Source organism: Mytilus edulis, chromosome 7 (assembly GCF_963676685.1).
Source record: "Mytilus edulis chromosome 7, xbMytEdul2.2, whole genome shotgun sequence".
In the NCBI taxonomy this organism is placed as follows: Eukaryota; Metazoa; Mollusca; class Bivalvia; order Mytilida; family Mytilidae; genus Mytilus; species Mytilus edulis.
The window spans coordinates 25,085,102-25,092,270 of record NC_092350.1 but is presented as its reverse complement, the minus strand read 5'-3'; positions in this window follow the sequence as shown (position 1 = coordinate 25,092,270).

Sequence of the window (7,169 nt, the reverse complement as noted above, 5' to 3'; positions counted from 1 at the left end):
ATATACAGACGATATTTCGCAATCCACGGCTCCTAGGAAAGTTTCATGTAGTGTTACGTAAAGCGGGAAATACGCCTTTATGTAGTTAAAAATTGGTAATTTTAAATTATTAACTTTTTTTACATTTAGGCTTCTTCCTTTTTTTCCTAAATTGTTACATTATTTGGAGAATTGCGATTTAATGTTATTTTTTTGTATCGTTTCTATCAAATTTTATTCTTATATTAAAACTAGAAATTGATCTGTTGTCTCACAAGGAAACAGCTGTTTTGACGTTTTTTTCTAGAAAAAAATCCTAAATTTTCTAAAAACTTTTCACCCACATTTTGTCAGCTTCAATTCAGTGAGCAATATTGAATTTCATACTAAATACAGGAGCTTACCAGATTAAATTAACGCGACCTATTAAAATAGTCAAAACAATAAGTTTTTATTCCAATTACAATTGAACTTTTAATATCAATTCGAAATTTATGTCATGTTGATCTGCAATATATTTATTTATATTAAAACTTGACCAACTTCTTAAAATCTGACAGACCGTCCGCGAACAGTCCGACGTATGCCGCGTATTTTGAAAAAGTACGCGTACGGTACAAATACTCATATGGTCTGGAACATAGACATCTATCTATATTATTGAAAACTATACTATACTATGTTGCCTTCTGGATGTCCTTAGTTTGTCTTTGTCATTTGGTAGCTGTCTCATTAACGTATAACCTACATTTCCAACAGTTTTGTATAGCTAAAACGGCTAATGTGTATAGAATAATTGTCTTTCTTTCCCTAAATAATATGCTTAAAAGAAGAAGGACCGAGGAGAGATGTGCACAGGCACTTGTTTCGATCTATCAATGGGAAGGTCGACTATCCATATATATTAAATATTGATAGTCGACCTTCCCATTGATAGAAACAGGTGCATGTGGCGATGTCCCTAAATAAAAAAAATTAAAGTAAACAGAAAAAAATGCTTCACTTTTCAATCTTTAACTTCCCCTCCCGCTTCCAAATTTTGTTTCTACTGTATTAATTTTTGAAGACATGTCGCATCTACACAAAGTCTTATTGATCTGCAGCTTACCCCCTATTAGTTTTGATATATATGATCTACATTAAATTCGAGTCAAAAATAGTCACTCGAAAGTCATATATATCTAAATATTTGCAATAAGTTCCATTAACCACGAAACTAATTACAGTCAGATATTTATTTCGATATTCTTATTAAAATACATTTCTTTTTTGGCCAAAATTACAAAAAAAATAATTATTATCTGGTTTGACTGTGAAACACTGATTCCAGATTTATATTGTACACATAACTTTAAAGTCATAAGAAACGAGTGACTGGTGAAAAATAATGTTCATCCAATTCTTGAACCAATGCATGTATATATCATAAACTTAGTCCTCTGTGCACGATTTTATCATTTTTAACACTAATATATCGTATAATCGTCAATTTTTTTTTCTATCTGTCTGTTATGATTTAACAAATATGGCTACTCATTAAATGACGTGTTTTGAAGCCGAAGTTTACCGATTGTCACCTTATAGTAAATAATCAAGAAAAAGCATGGGTATTTAGCACGTGTTTAACATATACACTCAGGTAATTGTTTATTTTTAATGACAGATCCATGCGTATTGCTATCACCGGATTTTTACGAGGAGGGTCATGCTTAGGGCACTATGCATACGGAAAATATGTCGGCGAATTGCTTCCTGGCAGCAAGCAAATAAAAATAAGTAAACTCCTTCTAAATGTGGACAAATTAAAGAATTTTCCTCAGAAAAAAGTATATGTACATAAGTTGAATAATGAAAACTATCTATTTAGTATTAAAAAACATATGCATATTTTTTTTTAATTTGAGGTTTCATATGACTTTAAAAATGGGAATAAAACATCCTTCTTTAAACGTTTTATCGATTACCACTGTGCCTGTAGTGATATAATCATAAATAGCTTTCAGAACGCGGACGTGATAGAAAGCCTATCTATTAAATTGTGAAGACGTACGCCGGTGGGAAATAAGATGAGTAAACAATGATTAATACCTTAGATTTGCATTAAGTTAGTTGCTTGAATATACAAATAATCAAACGAAGAAAGACTCTAAGTGTAGTTCTATAATATTGAAGATTCTTCTTCGTCTTCTAACATTTGAGGCATCTTGACAACGAATAAAGAACGCTGCAGCCATGTTAGATGGATTAATTTATTTTCGTAGAAAAACTGCGATGGAGTTACGACTGGGTATAGCTGTAGTAAGTTACGCCAGGATGTACGCTTTATTTACGATCATCTTAACTTACGACGGCTTTTTGAAACGGCTGTAAATCCTACGATTTATTTACGATGGACTTACGATGACACGTAGACTTACGAAGGCTTTGTGAAACGGTACGTTTGTTTTATTAGTAGATCTACAGCTTTTAAACAAAACAACAGGATGTAAAACTGCAAACGACTTAATCCTGTAATAAAATAGATCAAATTTTTAAATGTTCTTTAAAATCATGTATTTTTGGTTTTTTTTTTAGCATAGTTTATTATTACTGAAAATCTTCATATTTGTGTCTGTTATTTTTATGTCTTCTCTAATTTGTGCTGTATAAAGTGTTCATTTTTCGTGTTGATCATTAATTAAAAATCGCTTACTTTAAAAGAATATTCTTTCATTGAGTAGAAGTACGACAAACAGTTGTATGAAAATCTGTTAAGAAGAAATTGGGAATAATTAAAAATAAAATTTTTAATATTTACACTGACTATGATAAAAAGGTAAAAGTTTGCGAGAGTGTTTTTGTTTTGCCGTGCGATATATTGTGTGTTCTGTATATGAACTGATCAAGTATCATTGTGTTTATAGTTCTTACTTAGAAGTAAAAGCAGATATGTTAAACTTTTAGGAAAACCTTTTTTTACTCTGTATTCGCCATTTATTCTCTTTATAATAATAAAAATAGAATTAGGTTTTCAGTTTTATTTCATGATGACTTCGTGCAAATTTAATAGAGTTTTCATGTACCCATTCAACGGTGCTTTCTCAAATTAATCCATCTATTTCATATGACTGAAACGGCTCATCTACGATTGTAGAAACAACAACAACACAATTGCGAGTACTCACAGATGTATGCATTGTGTCAACTGTGTTTCGTTAATTTTTTCGTGCGCCGTATCGATTTGATGTGATGAACCCCTTTCAACTATTTTTTATAGTTTGATCTTAATCTTATGTTGAACAGTAACACCCTATCGTTTCATTTGTTTTTCATTTTCTTGCCTTTTAAACGTTGCTAGTTTGGTGGTATGATTGTTGTTCGTTGTTCAAAAATGTACTCCGGTTTTTTTATAATAGCATGAAACATCACTGGCTCTGAAAAATAGTTGATATTGATATTTGAGGAACTGGTTGATTATTCTAATCATTCTTTTTTTTTACATTTTTCTATAGAAATAAAGTATAATACGTGGTATGATAAAATTATAAAATAAAATACGTGGTATGATAAAATGATAAAACAAACATGAAAATGAAACACTAGACTATCAGAAAATCAAAGAATTTATGAATTAATAAAAAAAAATAGTCATAGCAAATAATCTTATCATAAAAAAGATGAGAGTTATACAAATGACTATCCTATTCTCTATGAAAAGTGTGTGTTATTTGCATACAAGGATTAGTTTTCAAATATAGAATTTTTCTTTAAATATGGAAAAAGGGTGGTAACATTTTCGAACAAACAAAAAATGGTCTCCTTAGTTTTACAATCGAAACAGTCGGATATTTTTTTCGCACAAAGCGGAAACAATTTTTATTCGACGTCATCAATAAAATTATTTTTTCACACAATAAGGAATTGGGAAAATCTGGATTGAGAAGATATTTATTTTGTCATCAGCTTGATCACAATATTCATTTTCATCAAATTGTCGATCAGAATATCTTTTGGTGAAAACATCATATCATCTTTGATTTTGCAAAGGTCGCGCCGATTTATTATTGCTTTTTAATGACAAGCAAATAGCCTGAAAATAGACACATCGTGTTTTTCGTCGTATTCAGCTATATCAAATGTTGAGTAGACTTATTAGTTTTATTTAATGAATAATACGAGAGTCGCTTAGTGGTTAGGATATATCGTATACATCCTGCTTACGATTCCTATATACACAAGATACACAACAAGATAGTACTCTGTTTATTATCTAATATCCCGACCATAAATTTTAATGTTTATATACAAGTTCGAAGTGATGTTTTCAACCTTACGATCAATAAACCTTTGTGCAAAAGGATTTTGACAGTATGAACTCTCCTTGTATGACATCCCATAGAAAATTCTATGCAATACCGTATCATTTAAAAGAGTATACTCCATATGTAGATTATACAGTTATGTAAATATGAAAAGTTCACTAGATGAAATTGTATAGTCATCTTAATTGGTTTAAACATTTGGTAGGAACGGAACTTTGCTATCGATTTACTAGTGTTAATCAGTACTGTTCAGCTGTTATCCTTTATTTTAAGCATAGAAATAAACTATTAAAATAGTAAGAAATTTTGAGGATCGTTTAGTGAATGAAGTAAATTTATTCGGTGGAATGTTAGGTTTAATGATAAAAAGTATTGTTATTGCACCCCTTTATGACATAAAGTCAGTACGCAAATTGTAAAAAAGGCCAAGTTCGTATGTATTTCTAGAGTAGATGGGATTGACATGGTCATATATAACACCTGTTATGATTGGATATAGCTTTCCCGCCATTAAAACTCTAGGAGCCCTTTGTTGTGGCAGGGTTCCTCGAGATCGACTCGATGTCCCGGATGTTATTCCGTCAATCCAATCAAATTTGAATGTAAACATATTCAGAGTAGGGGCCTTGTACTTCCGATAATCTAGAAACCTTACTTTTCAAAATTATTTACCGTTCATATGGAACTGTAGTCAGAACTCGAGTTCCATCCGAACTTGGCGAAACATAGTTAAGTTACAAATTATTCAATTTTGGTCAATATAACCTATTAACTTTATAAAGCCGTTCTCTATGCCACAACTGACAGAAAATAGAAGTGCTAAATGTATATTATGGTGAGTATGGTTTGCTCATAATGTCTCTTAAAATAACTTTTAAAAATATCTCATGACATATACACTTCATAACTGATTATTCAGTATGAGTTAAGGCAACAATTGAAATAGAGACTTGCTTGCACAAAGGCAAATTAAAGTTTAAACTTTAAAAAGTGAAATAATCAACTAAAGATAGATAAAAAAAAACTTAACATATAAAGTTGACACATCACATTTACCGAAATATTGATACCAGTGGTGAATTTTTAATGTGATTTTTGTTTCAGTTTATATATATATATAGTTTCAATTCATCAACTTTCCGTTAGGTCATAATCACGTTTCCGAGGCATATCCTGGTTTAGAATATTGTTGTTGGACTATGATTGCATCATCTGTAACCGAATAATACTTGTGCTTTGTGAATGGTTTTACACTTATAATTTCTGGGGCCCTTTATAGCTTTCTGTGCGGTGTAAGCCAAGGCTTCGTGTTGAAGATCGTACTTTTCACCTACATTGTTTACTTTCATAAATTGTGTCTTGGATGGAGAGTTGTCTCATTGGCACTCATACCACATCTTCTTATATCTATTTATCATAAGAATATAATGATATGAAAATACTCAATTGTTACATTTTGTTCAATTAGATTTTCGAATTGTTCGATAAAGTATAATGAACGTGTTTATGGATATGTGTTTTTCTTCATTTTGCCTTGTATAACAACATAGCATATATTTGCCGAATTCAATTATGGTTTTCATTTAACCCTAAATATGCATTATCTATAATTTATATTATTATCGTCGGACCTTCATGTTTTGTGTAAAAGTGTTATAGATAAGGCTGTAAGAACACGAGTAAGCTACCACTAAAATTTTAAATTATCTGTTTTTCGTGGGTTTGCTTTTAAGTTTTGTGGAAAGTAGATATAGTGTATGTATTTATATCTTCGCCCCTAACTTTTGACATTTTAATCTATCATGTCAGTTTTTGGGGTTTTTTTACGCACACATTGGTGTCAATATAATGGATTTCTATGCGACTTCTATTTAATGAGAGGTTTAGCTGGCTAGAAAACTAGGTTTAAGCCACCATTTCTACATAAGGAAATGCCTGTATCAAGTCGGGAATATAACAGTTGCTGTCAATTCATTAGTGTGTTTGAGCTTCTGATTTTGCCATTGTATAATGGACTTTCCGTTTTGAATTACCCTTATCATACTGTGGTATAATGTTCATTCATCATGCGGTTGAACAAACATACAGAAATTCAGTTTTCAGTGTTTCCAAAGGGAATGCATATGAATAAAAGATTTTTTTTTGTTTTTGTTAGTTTTTCTTGTCAAATAACACACCGAGGGTATTTCAGAATTTTTCAAATGGGCAATCTACAACTCAAAAAAAATTTAAATATGCATTTATCTGACTTACATTTCGCCATTACATATTATTTTCTGAAAAAATGTGCAAGCTTTGCATTCTATTTTACCGACCATACAAAAGTGGGATATTTTTTCTGATAAATTCAGGTTTTAATGCGCACAGGGATAGTTTTAACTTATGTTAGCATAAACACTTCTTGATTTGTTCAACGATTCATTTGTAATGTGAAATAAAATTCACTAATGGATATGAACTTGAAAATTTGTTATCCAGGCACAATGAAAATATTACTGGATCTGCATGGAGCAGGACACATATGCATTATTACATATGAATTATTACCGCCCGATAACTGTGTATAAAAAAATACCTGACCCTTTGTATGTTTTTTATCGTACCAACTTAGTAAGAAAGGGTTATGACATGGTTTTGTGTTTTTTTCCAGTGCATTTTTATAGCCGATAAGCAATTATTTTTCTAATATTTTCTAAAACTAATTATTTTAGAATAATTTACCTTTGTTTAGCTAAACATGTCTTCAGAATCATAATTTTATACCCCCTTTTTTTAAAAGTGCGTTGCTTTTATATCATATAAAATATCAATATTTGGTTATTTGGTAATTTGATAACGTAAAAAGGTATATATAGATATAAAAGGTTATTGATCATCTGTAACTTGTAT